Consider the following 18,244-nt stretch of genomic DNA (forward strand, 5'->3'; position numbering starts at 1 on the left):
CCGGTGCAAATGTAACCCTGCTCGGGAGGTGGTTTAAGAAATTTACTCCGGAGTAAATGCTAGTTTGCGGGGCAGCACCGATATAAAATGGGACGTCTGAACGCTACAGGGGTAGACTCGCTACGCGTGAGGAGAGCTGATTGCATACGGGCATTGCATAATTTGCATCCTGGTATTTTGCACTTCCAAAATGGCGAATATCAACAACAACAGAACTGCGTGTCTTCCAGTGTTGCCAGATTGGCCAGTTTTAAGTGCATTTTGGCGGATTTGAACATATTTTGGGCTGGAAAACGTCAGCAGTATCTGGCAACACTGGTGTCTTCATCCACATTGTTTTCCCAGCGCTTGGTGATGCCATGACAACCGGGAAAAGGAAGTACATTTTCACGCATGCACATATTTAATTTCCACATTATTACTATCGTATAGCACGGTCGCAAAAACTGCCATGTGAACGCAAGTGGGGCTGCACCGGTGCTAACACGCTTCTCTCTAGTAAGCAGGTTTGTGACGTGTGAATGCTGCACAAAATTTACACCGGTGTAAGATATATCGCAACAAAATACATCGGTGCAGCATCGATGCAAATATGTGCCGTGTGAACACCCCTATAGAAGAGTATTTTATGTTGAGTTGACTCGACTTGCCTTTAGAAGTTCAGTCCAACAAATTGTTTAGTTGAAATAAATTGAAATAATAATGCCAATTAACTTAGAAGAGCAAGTTGGCACATCATGGTTCTAAGTTGAGTTTACTCAAAATCCTTTGGCAGCAGGTTGCGTTACATTTTTAAGTTGGCTTGACCATTTTTTTTTTACAATGATTTAGTGTGCATTACATTTTTTAGTTAACACAAACCTCTCAACACTTAAGTTCTACTTCACTTTGCCTATTATTACACAAACAGAAACAAATACCGGCACACAAGGAGGGAATTCCCTGGCCTCTGTTGAGTCTAGACTCCTATACAACGTCTCGTGTCAGTTTCCACGGACTCTCACTCCACCCGACTGTTGAAACTTTCGAACTTGTAAAGTGCGCATGTGCAGTAGCATTGGTTAAGGGGAATCAATCAGCACTTGAATATATAAGTTCACTTCTTAACTTAATTTTCCAATTCCTATGAACTTGTGGCAAAGGAAAGGCGTCTCAACTATTTTTTTTAGTTACTTGAACAATTAGAAGGGAAATGTGTTCATTCAACTTAGAATCCTTTTTTCACTCAACAATTTTGCAAGTTACATTTTTTACAGTGTGATTGATAGTTGCTGCAAATGGGTGAAGTGTAGCGAGCATCTAATGTTGTTCCATAACCTGAGCCAACTTACCAGCTATTGGTCTGCTCTTATTGCAATTCGCTTGATTTCTGTGAACAACAAGGCAAAGTTGATATAGGTGAGTTATGATTAACAAATCCATCATGCTATCAGTTAACTAAATTATTGTCCCCAGTGTTTCCCAGGATCTCAGGTGGGGTTTACATTAGACCGTATCAGCGGATCATCAGATTAACGTTTTTAAAATGTTTAGTGTGCACACAGCAACACCAATACACGATTTGCGTGCACACAGCAACGCCAATACACGGATACGCTCGGCTCCGCAGGCATCCTGCGCCCCAAATCACTCCACCCTGAACAGCGAGTGCCCTCTGGAGGGTGCGCACTCCGGCCCTGCGCAGCTCACACAGCGCACGAGTGAAGTGCACGAGCAGTGATTCGGGACTGAGCCGCTGTGTGTGAGATCCCAGCGCATATCACTTACCACTTGCAAGTGGAAGGATGGCAAGCCTAAAGACAATCATAACTACACAATGGGCAGTATTTGCATCAGTATTTGCAGTATTTTCATACTTTTATACTCTTTAATGAAAGGTGATACAAGGCGGAAGTCCGCGCCGTTTTTCAGCAGTCGCGTCACATGACCAACGCCAGCGAATCAGGAAGGTGGATGTCACAGTGACGTTGTCCAATGATGACGCCAGCTAGAGCTCAGCACAGCGTATCCGCGTATTCTCAATGTTTACACAGCACCGGAGCTGACACGATCTGGATTGAATACGTGGACCCTGGCAGATTCCCGTTTCCCGGCGTTTCCAGGCGGTTTAATGTAAACAGACAGTGCATCCGCGAAGAAAACGAGACAGATACGGTCTAATGTAAACTTGGCCTCAGTCCAGGGACATGCTCGAAGGGTTGGGGGGCATGCTCCCCCAGCAGAACATTTACACATTTTTAAGTCAAATGCATAATTCTGGTGCACTCTGAGGGCAAAATTAAGAGGTTATATCTATGCTGCTATATCTATAGCATATCTTTTGCACACGTATAGCCTACATGTCAACTTATCTGTATTTCCCCCATTTAAATTTAACAGTCTCAGACAAAGATTTTAGAGCGCATAGCACTCTATACCTAGAGAGATAGATATACATGCTAAACACATTAAATCCCGGTTTGGTAACAAATCAGTACCTTCAAATAATTGCCTTAATAATAATAATTTTAGGTTATAATTAATGTATAGGTTCAAACTGGAACTGTATCATATTGCTCTTAAGACAAAATGGTTCCATCTGAGTCCATGAAGCAGTAGAACAGAGACTTTTTTTTTTAAGTGTCTCTTTTAGTAGGAGTCCAAGGGGTCCTTTAATTATATTTAACTGGGAAATGACTGAAAGTTGTCCAGGAGGTTGTGTGAGCAGCCGCCAGTTCCTCTCCAGTAACCATAGAGAACGAGCAGTCCCGCTTCATCTGAGGCTTCCTCAAAGTTAACTGGAGAATATCAGATAAACTGCTGATTTGAGGCTAATAAGTGCAAAGTGAGTAATAACTCCCGCAGGCTAACAACCACAGTTAGAAAAACAAAACAAAACATGTGAGCTCAATAATAAAGAGTAAATGTTACTGTGCTCCAAGTTTAATACACCATACAAGCTGTAGCTCACTGTAACTTATATTAAACTTAAAATGCACATTACTCACTAAATAAGGAGTGAAACTATGAAATCTAAATCAGTATATTCCTTTGGCATTTGGCTGAAAAACATTATCAGTCAGGAGCACTCACTTAATGGACACAGAAGTAGCTTTACTAACTTCTTCCCAAAGTCCACCTAGCATGGAAGCTAATTAGTGGTTAGCTTTACTAGCGATTAGCACACTAATAAACAATGATTTGGTTGATAAAACTGTATAAGACAGGCAGCATGCATTCTTATCTCAGCAGCATTCAGAAAAAAAAAAACCACATAGTTAAGATGTTATATAAGTGAATCTTAACTCAATGAGAAGATGTCAAATTTCTAAACTGTTAGCAACTGTTAGCATGTAGCTACTCGACAATATCATCAAACAGACGGGTACATGTCGCCAACATGTCCTCAGTCGACATCAATGAAACTATAAAACTGTGTTTAGCTGAAAAATAATTATTAAACGATATTGCTAACATGGGACGTGACCGTGGCGCCACTCTGGAGAAAACACGATCTGCCAGCAGAGCGCCAAAGACCTCATGCAGACTGGCACGAAATCCTCGCTCTGTAGAGTTGAACTTTTCACTGCATGTCTGCAGAATTTTACACTGACTTTTAACTCTACTCTTAGAGCAGGTTTACTCTCCATATAGTTGTAACTACTCTATCTAGGTTAAAATAGGTCGACTCTGAAATATTGACACCTCATTTTTTACTGTGTACAGTATGTATACATTCATAACATTATCATGCATTCATACAGATTGTTCGAGTTATTTAGGAAAAGGCATCATGGTTCAGTGGCTATATGATGGTTATAATGTGGTAATGAAGAACTGCGGCTGGTTCTGTAAGATGCTCAGTAAAACCTACAGCTCATTTCCGCATAAAACTGACCTCACTGGACCTGAGACGGATATATATATATATATTTTTTTAAGCAAAGGGTCGTCTCACACCAAATACTGACTTCATTTATTATGGCTCACTGATTACTGTTTATAGTATTTTTTTTAATGTTGAAACATTTAATTTCATTATTTTAAAGCCATTTTTGATTGACAGAATTTCTTTACATGTGCGTAAGACTTGTGCACACTACCGTATTTACCCTTTTGTATTTAAACATTGTTCCTGTTAAACCTTCACATTGTGACCCCTCTATCTCTCCCTGTTGCTCATCTCTGGACTAATGAGTTGCCTTAAGCGAAATAATTTACATAAACACATGCAGAGGATCTGTTTCAGAAGCCACAATGGGTTAGGTTTCGCAAACAAGAGTCACTGAATTACATTATTTACATCTCTACATTACATTAATTGCTCCATTACAGTATTTTTCAAGTGATCCCTGATCTAGAACATACTTCTGAAATGTGTAGATGGCTTTCTGATGACCTGCTTTAAAATGCGTCCTCCTGACAGGATATGTCATGTTTCAGTAAACCGCTCAACATCTGGTTCCTGCTGCTTAATCGTTTCTTTTTTCAAACCCACCTTCTATGAACTTGAAATGTAAGCCGACTGTGATTTCGTAGAAAAAAATGGAAAAGAAGATGAAGCTGTACCGGCGCTGCGTCTGCCTCTGAATTTAAACACACAGCCACTCCAGCATTCTGCTGCTGAGTTATTGAACTTGTGCGACTGTGTGATTTTACTCCCATACCTGCTTTCCTTTAATTCCAAGCCAACATTCTTATTGCTCCTTGGCTAGATTTATTCTCGCAATATCCACCTTTATTGCCATCTTCATTTTTATTTAATTGTGTCTTCTTGTTAAAAGACAATAGAGGTGATGTTATGAAAAATGGAACGAGGTATGGGTGTCAGCGAGCCGTTTTTACCAACACTGTTCCAGTAAACAAGTTTCCATGGTGAGAGTAAATTTTTCATGATAACATTAAACTATATTGCTCAATATTATTACAAAACAACTGAAAAAAAAGTTCTGCATCGTGTTTTTTTTCGGTGTATTAGCTTTCATCCTTCTTAAAAGTCACACATTTATGACTAAGTTCTGGGAAAGCACTTTATTCAAGCTCTGTGTTTGTTTATTCATGATTTGTTAATTTTAAGCATTTTTAAAATAGTATTCACTCAGATTAGATTGGCATGAGCTTCAATGAGACCCGCATTCATCAATGATTACAACACTTCTTTAAGTTGGCAGTGATTCATTGTGATTGAAAGATTGATTAAAGCCTCATGAAGCTCGAACAATGCGCTCAATGTTACTCCTTCATGTAATGTATGTCACGATTCATTATACTGCCATGAGCTGTTCTGTACAACCTTACTTGGATATCAGCTCATATACCATGAGTAGAGAAAAACAAAATGGCAGAGCGTGTTGCTGAACCAACTGAGGACAAAATAAAAACTTTATTTGAAAATAAACCCCCCAAAAATACAAAAAAAAACAGCAACAAAGTATGGAATAAAAGTATTTGATGGTAAGAGTGTATATATATATATTTTTTTTTGTGGTCCAAATCCTGCGCTCTGATTGGCTGGCGAGCGGTTCCGTATCCTACAGTACGGACCCCAGTTACGGACCCCAGTTACGGATCTCTGGTGACTCGCTCGTTCACAACAACAAACATAGTAGCATTTTTTTGTCAACATTTATCTTTTTTTATAATATTTATTTATAAGATTATCAAAAATCTTATAAATGTTTGCCAGCATTTCTCAGGAGAATCGCATTAATTTTACAGCATGGATAGCAATAACGACAGTGTTCACAGCGAAAGCGAGTTTTACTCCCCTGAGGAAGAATAAATAAAATAAAACATTTCAGGAGAAAGCTAAAAACCTGTAACTGTTGCTAACGCCGAGCAAAAACATGGCTGAATCCTGAATGACTCCTATTTGTATAAATAGGGGACTACATAGGCGGCAAAATGTAGTTTTTTCCCTGCCATGGAAGTGCACTTGTATACCGAGGAGGAAGCCATTTGCATTACAGCCGTGAATGAGGATTCAAAATGGCGGCTCGGCTCGGTTTTCCCTTTCGGGCGCTCTCGTTTTCTGTTAGAATTTGGTAAAGAAAAAAATAAATATATTATTTACCAGCTTAAGGTCGGTCCGTATGGTGAAATACCGTGACCTCGGCCTTGAATACTGACCTCGACCCAGAGGGCCTCGCTCAGTACTTTCAAGACCTCGGTCACGGTATTTCACCATACGGACCTCCCAGCTGGTAAATAACACATATATATATATATATATATATATATATATATATATTTTATTTTATTTTATTTTTTTCCGTAACTATTTTTCTCACATTTTTCACAAATTGCTCTTGTCATTTTGCCAGTTTATTTACATTCTAAGTGGAAATGATTTTGTCAGATGTTTTGTATAAAGTTTTCATTTATCGAATTTGCAAAAAATAAAAATAAAAATGCTCTGTTTCTTAAAATCCAGTGAATGTGGATAGAATAAAACATTCTACTCAATCTCCTCAATCTTATTCCACTCAATCTCACCGTACATGGATTATAGACAACTCGGTGCTACGCGCCTCGTCACCCATCAGCTCATGTACGACTCGATTTCATGGAATAACTGGTAAATATATTAGTAGGTTAAATATGGAGCTGATGGTGGATGTAATATTCCAAGAAGGGAGAGAACCCTCAGAATTTCTGAGATTAAAGTCGGAAATCTCATCTCATTATCTGTAGCCGCTTCATTCTGTTCTACAGGGTCGCAGGCGAGCTGGATCCTATCCCAGCTGACTACGGGCGAAAGGCGGGGTTCACCCTGGACAAGTCGCCAGGTCATCACAGGGCTGACACATAGACACAGACAACCATTCACACTCACATTCACACCAATGCTCAATTTAGAGTCACCAGTTAACCTAACCTGCATGTCTTTGGACTGTGGGGGAAACCGGAGCACCCGGAGGAAACCCACACGGACACGGGGAGAACATGCAAACTCCGCACAGAAAGGCCCTCGCCGGCCACGGGGCTCGAACCCGGACCTTCTTGCTGTGAGGCGACAGCGCTAACCACTACACCACCGTGCCGCCCAAGTCGGAAATCTATGTAATAAATAAATAAATAAAAACTCGGGATATTGTCTGACATCATGAAGTCATAAATTTGCGCAAAAAAAAAAATCTGAGATTAAGAAGGAGAAATTATTATGATTTAAGAAGTCACAAATTTACAAGGAAAAAAAACAAATTTCTAAGATTAAAGTTGGAAATGTCTGGGGGAAAAAATCCTGGTTATTCTCTGAGATCATAAAGTCATAAATTTGAAAAATCAGATTCTGAGATCAAAGAGTAACAAATTATATGATTTAAGAAATTTACACAAAATTTAGAAAAATTGAGAAATTTTCACAAATTTATGAGAAGCAAAATTTGATTTGAAAGCCTTAGAAAAATAGTGTGGCTTTTTTTTTTTCTCTAAGGAACCAGATCACTTAACTTTGCAAGGCTGGATCAGCGTCATCACATTACAATCACCATGGCTGAGCCAAGAGTTATAGAACATGCAGTCATTCCTCCTTGATTGCAGAATATAAAAGAATAAATCGTGAAGAGATTTGCAACTACATTTCCCAGAATGCACTGCAGCCAGGAAGCACGAGATTATTTTTTTCTTGTAAATTTGTGACTTCTTAATACATGTGCTGTATACGAGATCCAGCGTGTGTCCATGTCATTCCTTGAAGCGCTCAGTGATGTTTATCATGTTTTAATAATTGTTAATAAATATCATAGCTGCTTTACAACGATGTCCACGTCATTATTAGTTATAAATGTTGAACAGAACAGCTCATGGAATTATTAGAGATCAGGGGGTTATTTATTGCATATTATTTAACATTTATGAATTGGGAAAGGTTTTTTTTTTAGGAAAATCTTCCAATCGATCATTACAACTTCCACTGAATTATAATGATTTATGGATATCAACATCATAGAAAGAAGGTTCTTTAAAATATCTTATTCTTTTTCCAGAATAATTATAGCCATCAGGTATCGGTCCTATACCATCCTCATTTACTTGTACAAAATTATCTGATACTAACATCAGGTACCTCGAGAGACTCTGTGACATCAGCCTGTGATACTAAACACACAACACAAATCACAGGACTATCTGGATGTATTTTGCAATTAATGAAGGCAATCAGCATAAAGCAGCCTGTAAGCTCTGTGAAAATATCAAGACCAGGAACTACAGCCTCTTCCTCCAATGCAAATAAAACATCTGATCAGATTTAAACAGTCGAGAGTGTGAGGACAGGCGAATCTGAGAGCTCAGAGCACGATCAGTGTGTGTGGTGTGTCGCAGAGGACGGCAGTTCAGGTCAGCGAGCACTGAGCACTGCAGGTTCTCTTTCACCAGGACTCCGAGTGAAAAGGGCCAGTTCACTGTGTCTTGGAATCATTTTTTCACTGATACTGCCATGTGGACTTTCTATGAAATATAGGGGACAGCGGGGTGACTTTGGGACAGGGGAGACTTGGAGACTAAGAAAAGGTTGTCTTCGCATAAATTAATTTCAACCAATCAGGTTTTAGATTCCATCAGAAGTTAGGTGTTGGCCCTTTGAGGAACCAACTTCCTTTGGAGACACGAAGCTGGACACTGCAGTAAGGTTTGTGCAGTTTGATATTTTATCAACCAAAACTTAAAAGTATTTTCTACTTCACTTCCACCTCCATTCTATGGTGTAATGTACGCTGGAGAATTGGGGATTTGTTAGGAATTAAAGTACGGTATGTTGCCTAGAGTTACCAGATATAGTGTTATTTATTCATTCATCCAGCCGACAGGTGATGAGTTTATGCCATCATGTGTTGTCCATGTTTCACAAAAATCGCTTCTTCTCTTTCACTGATTTCAATTCTTTCTGGCATGAAGGTAGGGGTACCTAGGGTGCATATAGCCAACCTAGATTTGCTTCATTACAATTATTAATGAAGTTATGGACTAATTAAGCCTTAATGAGCAGTTCACTTCTTCTCGGTCAATTCCTCGCCGTTTTGGATTCTTTCTGGTAAATAGGTTGGTATTCCTAGGGTGGATATCGCTTCTATATATAGCTTGTATATAGTGTATATAGCTTACAACATTTACTGTGCAAGGTGGCCCACTTTAGATCGTTCCTTCTGGACTAGACGGGGCCGGAGTGAGCTACACCATCATTGACGATCTCGTTAAAGCCTAGGTCACAACCGGCCGTACAATTTTTTGGCCGTGTGATTTTTGGCGTTTCCCTAATCGCTGCGGTTTTTTTTTTTGTTCGTGGAGAAAGACGCACGTTGGCCGTAAGTTTGTCTTGCAACCTGAAAAAAACGTAAGCGCCCGTAGAGTTTGTTTGACAAAGAACCTCTGCAGCCGGTCTGTGGCTCGAAAATCAGCACGTCACACGTGCGCCCTCCGTGCGTTTCTTGCGTTTTTTTTGCACGTAGACCGGCCGTAGGAGCACGTACGGCGGTTGTGACCGAGGCTTAAAGTTATACTCTCAGGGGGATTAAGGATTTTTTTTTTCAAAATGGCCAGATGGGGAGAGTTGGGACAGTTCATCATGTTGCAGGTTTTTTTTTTTCTTGTGGTTTACAAATATAAAATTGTTTAAAACATTTGTTAAAAATGTGGGCGTGTCCCTGCATGAGGATTAATCTTATTTCATTCCTTTTTGAGAATGGAACTGTTTTGTCGAGTCAGGTTTTGGGTAAACTGACACGTTTTTCTATCGCTGTACCAGCATCGTGTGTTCATTCAGTTCATGTGGGACAAGTTTTGATTATAAATATAAATTAAACATGTAGGATTAAGCTAGGGATTTTATTATTGTTCCATGTCTCCGCACTTTGTCCCAAGTCTCCCAACATAATATCTCATATCTCCCTGCAAAAAAGTGATGACAGAAAGTGAAGTCTGAAGGCCAGTAGATGTGCCCAGCTGAGAAACTGGTGTTGTGGTAAGAGGCTACAGTAAATACTCTGTAATGCAGTATGGATGTGACGCGACCTGCAAAGAATTTCACACAATCTACAAACGCTGATAACTCGTCCCAACTCTCCCCGCTCTCCCCTCATGTTTATTTAAACACCGTTACAACTTAAACCTAAAATTCTTTATCATGAGGAGTTCATTGCGAGCAGCACACAGTAGTGTCCAACATAAGCAAAGATATATAAAATGTGCTGTGATGCTCCTGATTGCTTAATACTTTAATAAGTAAAAACAAACAAACAAATAAATAAAACTATTGATAATCCTGGTAACTCTAATGATAATCCAAAAACAGACAGAGATTGGTTTTCTTGCTCGTCTCTGGCATCGGGAGAAATGAACATGCAGTGATCTTGTGAGCTTTTTATGAGAACAGATTCAGATTTATTCACGAGACAGGCCGCTTATCCAAGTGAGGCAAAATCTAATCCAAGCAAATCGTTGAGTTCAGGGATACAGCAGTGGCTTCTTGACAATCCTGGGATTTCAATTCATAAATATATCACAGAATCTTAATCGCTGAGCTTCTGCTGCCCTGATATGAACACACTCTTCAGTATGTACATCACCTCCAGTGCATTAACAGCAGGTCAGAGCCGGGCCAGCCTGAGGGCCGTGTAATTGAAGGCACTAGTGGGAGAGATCATGGCAGTTCAGCTCTGAGAGAAACAACAATAATCCACCTCGTGGAAAGTTGCCCAACTCGGATAAGTGCTGTTGACAGACATTATCTTATCAAGAACAAGCCAAACACAACAGAAAGCGCATGATGTTACACATCCGATCACGTCCAGGTGAAATCTTCAGATCCTTGTGGGGCTCAGACAAGGACACACTCGATTGCCAGATAAGAGTTCAGAGGATGAAGTGGCTGGATTTAAATTCCATGAAACATTACCAGTATGGGGCGGCACGGTGGTGTAGTGGTTAGCGCTGTCGCCTCACAGCAAGAAGGTCCGGGTTCGAGCCCCGGGGCCGGCGAGGGCCTTTCTGTGTGGAGTTTGCATGTTCTCCCCGTGTCCGCGTGGGTTTCCTCCGGGTGCTCCGGTTTCCCCCACAGTCCAAAGACATGCAGGTTAGGTTAACTGGTGACTCTAAATTGAGCGTAGGTGTGAATGTGAGTGTGAATGGTTGTCTGTGTCTATGTGTCAGCCCTGTGATGACCTGGCGACTTGTCCAGGGTGAACCCCGCCTTTCACCCGTAGTCAGCTGGGATAGGATCCAGCTTGCCTGCAACCCTGTAGAAGGATAAAGCGGCTAGAGATAATGAGATGAGATGAGATTACCAGTATGTATTGAAGCCCTGACCTACACTTTTCTGACTTTTCTCATTATTTACAACGTCATTGAGTTTTTACTCTGTTTTATTATGACATTATCTTGAGTTTTATATATATTTATTTCAAGATATTTGTGTCATTATATGTGTTATGATCTTGTAATTTCAAGCTGTCATCAGTTTGACACATATTTCATGATGCAACATGATATATCATAATTATGGGTTACTCTCTCTCTTGTTATTTCAAGATATTGAATCATTCCTTTGAGTTTATCACTAGTTCAAAGTACATCATGTCAACTATCTCATTAACGCAAGATAGTACGCCATTATTTTGGGTCACCGGCCACTTTAATAGGAACGTGTTGTTGGTTCTAAGATCCCTGTTCTTGGCTGCAGGAGTGGAACCCAATGTGTTCTTCTGCTGTTGCATGCTGAGATGCTTTTCTGCTCATCACGGTTGTAAAGAGTGATTATATGAGCTACTATATCTTTCAAAATGATATAATGTCTTGAAATCATGAGAACTCCAAATACTGAAATAATAAAAAAGGTCAAAATAATGATAAATCTTGAAATAGCAATATAAGGCACAATTACCAGCCAGTTTATTAGGAACACCCCTACACCCACCTGCTGTTCTCTGCAGTTCTGTAATCAGCCGATCCCTCTCCAGCAGCACGACGCATCAAATCCCACAGATACAAATCAGGAGCTTCAGTTAATGTTCACAATGTTCAAACATCAGAATGGGAAATATTGTGATCTCAATTTTTGTATGACTTTCTCTCACTGTGGTCTGGGTGTTGGTTTGATCCAGATGGACTGGTTTGAGTATTTCAGAAGCTGCTGATCTCCTGGGGTTTTCACACACAACAGTCTCTAGAGTTTACACAGAATGGTGCAGAAAACAAAAAACACTGAGTGAGTGAGCGACAGTTCTGTGGGTGGAAACAAACGCCTTGTTGATAAGAGAGGGTCAGAGGGAAATGGACAGATTGGCTCGAGCTTTTTTTGCCAGGAAGGATATAGTAACTCATATAATCACTCTTTACAACCGTGATGAGCAGAAAAGCATCTCAGCATGCAACAGCAGAAGAACACATTGGGTTCCACTCCTGCAGCCAAGAACAGGGATCTTAGAACCAACAACAAGTTCCTATTAAAGTGGCCAGGAAGTGTATGTTCTTCTTCTTCTTCTTCTTCTTCTTCTTCTTATTATTATTATTATTAAAGACCTTCCTTTGCAACTGCTCTGTCATTATTGCATTCGGGGAAAAAACCCAAAAACCTTTAGGCATGTTTGAAGGCAAGCAGCATTACTGGAGGAGAGAGTGGTGTCTCTTCACAGGTTGGCGTTGTATAAATATTTATTTCCTATAAGTGAGACACATTGTACTCCGTAATGTTGTGTTTTTGTCTTGATTTATAAGGTTATGTCACATTAATTATCTTCCTGTGGTAATTATTCAGCACTTGACAAGGCTGGCTGTAGAATGCTTTTACTTCTATTTCACAGTATGTACTCAACCTTACATCACAATAGCTCGACTTAAAAAAAAAAGGGTGGAAATCCTCCTCGGTGTTTTCTTCTTCTCTCCATTTAGGACTAATGGATAATTAAAGCAAATGAAAATGACCTCATTATAGGATTACTAATTAATCAAGGGAAGACATGCATCAAGGTTATATGCAGCAGTTTGAAGGAATTGTAGTTATTAAATTTTCAGTATTAATTGAATATGTGCTCTGCTCTAGATGAGCCACAATTACTCTGAGTTTTTTTTTTTTTAATGAATCAATTTATTCTGACTGGGGAGGAAGCCAGTGCCACGGATCACTTTCTCTCTCACGGTTGAGGATTCAGTGCCTGAGTAGACGAATGTCATTTCTAATAAAGCACTGTCCACCGTGAGAGCTTCTACTTCACTGTAATGAATCCTGGCTATGTTATAAGGCATTTACTGACATTCTTGGCAGCAAACACTAATAACAAATTCGCAGTTGTTGCCGTTCCTTTTCAGTTCAGAAATTTTTATTATTTTTTTTTTTAAAGAAAGTAGATTGCAATTAATCGTGTAAATATATTAAAAGATTTGGTGACTGAATCTATCCTGATAATGCCACTTATTGCCCCGCAGGGCTGACAGCTCAGACAAAAGAATGAAGACTGGGTTGATTGCTTCCATGTTTGGATGATATCTGACTGATTAGAGCATTCTTTACTAGGATCTAACTGAAGGATTTGTCAGTATTCCCAATTTCTGTGCATTCTCAGCTAACAATTTTGGCACTGCAGTATTTTTTTTAACACAAATTTTTTTTAAATGCACCAGAGAATGTTAACAGAACACATTCTGAGGTTATGAGAGAATGTAGATTGTTCTCAGAAATCTTCAGAGATGAGATTTAGATTGTTCTCTGAACATCTCGGAGATGTTCTCGGAGATCTCACTGTACGCGGCTTATAGCCAACTCGGTGCGATGCGGCTATCAGCTCATGTGCGACTCGATTTTGTGGAATAACTGGTGCTCCGGTTTCCCCCACAGTCCAAAGACATGCAGGTTAGGTTAACTGGTGACTCTAAATTGAGCGTAGGTGTGAATGTGAGTGTGAATGGTTGTCTGTGTCTATGTGTCAGCCCTGTGATGACCTGGCGACTTGTCCAGGGTGAACCCCGCCTTTCACCCGTAGTCAGCTGGGATAGGATCCAGCTCGCCTGCGACCCTGTAGAAGGATAAAGCGGCTACAGATAATGAGATGAGAATGAGAACTGTTAACTGCATGAGGCTTCATGGTGATTGACGTTTCCACTCTCATCTCTGGCTTGTTCATTCAAGTTCCAAACCCAGATTTCTCTTCTTACAATATATTTGTGTTAAATGAAATGTGTCATTATGTGCTTACTTATTAATAGCATGCTGTAGCTTAGCATTTAGACCTTAAAGCCCATATTGGTGTAAAATGCTGTAATCATGGCTACTCCAAGGACATGGCTAACATCCAGTAGAATTTTCAAGTTCATGCATAAATTACCAATTTTCCTAAATACTAACATGGTAAAATATTCTGATTAGCGGCCTTTCAGCATTACTGAACGTCCCTATCATTTCAGCACTGTTCTTTTTTGTAACATTGCAATCAAAATCCTCTCATAACCTCTGAATGCCTTCTGTTAACCTTTTCTGGTGCATTTTAAAAACAAGCAGTTCAGAATATATAACAGAGTCCCATATGTCTCCGGGAAGGACATGGGCACATACAGTAGAGCTGTGATTATTTCTGTATCTGGGCCAGAGGATGGCTTGGGAAGCTCTGTGAACTCGTTTAAAATGCACGCTGCATGCATGACCAGATGGAGAGATATCGTGGCACAGGGATTGGGCACTCCAGCAGGGGTACGGAATCAGTTTAATTACTTGGAGAACAAGCAAGAGCAGTGATCATCAAACTGTGGGATGACATCTGTACTCATCTGCAGTCCCCTGCTTCCTCTTCCTGTAATCATCTGCTCAAGCCTTTCATACTGTGATTTCCTGCTTTATTATTTCTCTGCTTGTGGATCGTATTTTTATTACTGAATTGATTGCAGTGCACACTGTATGTGCTTTATATCTCACCACCACTGGATACAAGAATCTGTGTTGGAGTGATTGTTAAAGCAGCTCTGGCAAGCCCAGAGAAAATCCTTGCCAGCAGCTGTGACTGCTCCATTACCTCGCTGATTATCTCATCCTGGCGCATCCACGCACGCAAAATGTACACTTATATTTTGTTAAATCTTGTTAGGGAGAATGAATCAACTGTCCATTTTCAGATTTAGGTTCAGGATGGAATTCAGATTTCAGCCGTAGCTACAAACTTGAGCGGTATTTCAAAGTTCTGTAAGAATTACGCATGCAGGGTGGCGTTTGTCCAAAACAGAGGCAGCTCCTGACCTCAAACTTAAACGCATTTTTCTTATGCAACAATTTCAATTAAGTCCAGCGCCACTGTCTGAACGTTTAATCTAAGCTAAATATATCATGCTGAAAACTATGTTTTGCTGTAGATATACAGATAAAACACTCCAGAAAACAAATTAAGGCCAATATTAAATATGTACATAAATATGACATTGTTTGTTAATTGTCTGTGTTGTCCCTTTAAAGGTGGCACACAATATTAAAATATAAATAAATAAATAAATAAATAAATAAATAAAAAAAAGTGAAACAATGTGGGAAAGGGCACGCTGGATCAAGTGCTATTTTATAAGCTGTTAAAAATATAGAGGGTGGAAGTCATATTGTAAGATTAGAACAAATGTCAAGAGAATGTGTTCTGGTTCTTCTGATCTATCTGTCTGTCTGTCTATCTATCTGTCTGTCTGTCTATCTGTCTGTCTGTCTGTCTATTTATATTTTGCTTAATGGCTAGTGTTTATGTTTAAAGGTAATTATAATAAATCTGAATGAAATGATGCTCAGAAAATCCACTGAAGCATCTGCATAACCTGACTCTGAATACACCGAACCTTCCCCATGGAAATATTAATACCCCCCCCCCCAATTTCCAAGAAAAGTTTTGATTCTGAGTAACATGTAAATAAAAACAGAATGTAATGATTTTTCAAATCATGGAAACCTTGTTATATTGAAAATAGTACAAAGACAATATATCAGATGTTGAAACTGAGAATTGTTTTTTTTATGTTCATTTTGAATTTAGTGCAAGCAGCATGTTCACACAAAAAGTTGTGACGGGGCAACAAAGACAGGGAAAGTTGTGCAATGTTTAAAAAAATAGGTTAATTGTCAACAGGTCAGTAAGATGATTGGGTATAAAAAGAGCATCCCAGAGAGGCGGAGTCTCTCAGAAGTAAAGATGGGGAGGGGTTCACCGCTCTGTGAAAGACTGTGTGGGCAAACAGTGCAACAATTTAAGAATAACGTTCCTCAATGTAAAACTGCAAAGAATTTGGGGATCACATCATCTATGGTGGGCAGCACGGTGGTGTAGTGGTTAGCACTGTCGCCTCACAATAAGAAGGTCCTGGGTTCGAGCCCCGGGGCCGGCGAGGGCCTTTCTGTGCGGAGTTTGCATGTTCTCCCCGTGTCCGCGTGGGTTTCCTCCGGGTGCTCCGGTTTCCCCCACAGTCCAAAGACATGCAGGTTAGGTTAACTGGTGACTCTAAATTGAGCGTAGGTGTGAATGTGAGTGTGAATGGTTGTCTGTGTCTATGTGTCAGCCCTGTGATGACCTGGCGGCTTGTCCAGGGTGAACCCCGCCTTTCACCCGTAGTCAGCTGGGATAGGCTCCAGCTTGCCTGCGACCCTGTAGAACAGGATGAAGCGGCTACAGATAATGAGATGAGATCATCTATGGTCCATAATATCATTAAAAGATTCAGAGAATCTGGAGAAATCTCTGTATGCGAGAGACAAGGCTGAAAACTGACACTGGATGCCTGTGATCTTCAGGCCCTCAGGAGACACTGCATTAAAAGCAGACACGTGTCTGTAGTGGAAATCACTGTATGGGCTCAGGAACACTTCAGAAAACCATCGTCTGTGAAAACACTTCATTACTGCATCCACAAATGCAAGTTAAAACCAGATATAAACAATATCCAGAAACCCCGCCCCCTTCTCTGGGCCCGAGCTCTTTTACGATGGACTGAGGCGAAGTGGAAAACTGTCCCGAGGTCTGACGAATCAAAAGTAGAAATTCTTTTTAGAAATCATGGACCCCACGTCCTCCAGGCTAAAGAGGAGAGGGACCATCCGGCGTGTTATCAGTGCACAGTTCAAAAGCAGCATCTGTATGAGGGGGCGTTAGTGCACATGACATGGGGAGCTTGTACATCTGGGAAGGCATCATTAATGCTGAATGATATAAACACGTTTCACAGCAACATGCTGCCAGCAAGACCAAATCTTTTTCAGGGAAGGCCTTCCTTCTTTCAGCAAGACAACGCAAAAGCACTTTCTGCACATATTACAGCGGCATGGTTGCACAGAAAGAGTCCAGGTGCTAAACTGGCCTGCTGAAGTCCAGACCTGTCTCTCACTTAAAACATTTGGTGCATTATGAAGCACAAAATATGACATAAGAGACCCTGAACTATTGAGCAACTGAAATTGTGTATCAGGCAAGAATGGGACATCAGTTCTCTTTGAAACTACAATAATTGGTCTCCTCAGTTCCCAAATGTTTAGAGTGTTGTTAAAAGTAGAGGTGATGCAACACAGTGGTAAACACACCCCATCCCAACTTTTTTTTTAAAGTGTTGTTGATATTAATTCCAAAATGAGCATATATTTTGGAGCAAAAAAGCAATAATGTTCCTCAGTTTCAACATTTGATATGTTGTCTTTGTATTATTTTCAATAAAATATAGGGTTTCCATGATTTGTAATTATCAAATCATGTTTTTATTTACAGTTTAGCATTTACATTTTGTCCCATCATTTTTGCAAATGGGGTTGTAGCTTTTGAACTTAAGTCATTATCTGGCATTGACACAAATCTTTATCTCAGTTCAGCTAGTTCTACCAACACCTTTAACGGTGATATCTCACAATATACACAGTGCAGCTGGAATTAAGTGGAAAAAGTACTGAATAATAATAATTATTATTAAAATACATGAATGTATCAATTGGATATTTTGTCAAAATATTCCTCAATTTGAAGTTTCAATATTCAAAATTATACTTTGTAATGTAATTGTTCATTTTGAAGTGTAAAGTGTTTATTTGTAATCACATCTTTTGTCATCATTGTGGCAAATGTATCATTTTGCAGGACCCAATTTGTAACAAAGTTTTGATGGGTAAGCTCACAGTTAGGGATAGTGCTGGTATTCATAACTTTTATTCATCTGAAATTAAACAATAAAAGATCCAACATCACTTCACTGGAATTCATAAATATTTTTTTCATGAGCTTCCTGTTCACAGTGAAAGCAAACTGATGCTAAAATGCAATCTTTAGCAGATATA

General features: G+C 39.8%; 1 protein-coding gene across 1 annotated transcript in view; it reads left to right on the plus strand.

Moving 5' to 3' along the window:
• The window catches only part of ca10a (carbonic anhydrase Xa), a 528,995-nt gene that overhangs the window by 233,834 nt on the left and 276,917 nt on the right, over positions 1-18,244 (plus strand). The window lies entirely within an intron of this gene.

This window comes from Neoarius graeffei, chromosome 14 (genome assembly GCF_027579695.1).
Source record: "Neoarius graeffei isolate fNeoGra1 chromosome 14, fNeoGra1.pri, whole genome shotgun sequence".
Lineage (NCBI taxonomy): Eukaryota > Metazoa > Chordata > Actinopteri > Siluriformes > Ariidae > Neoarius > Neoarius graeffei.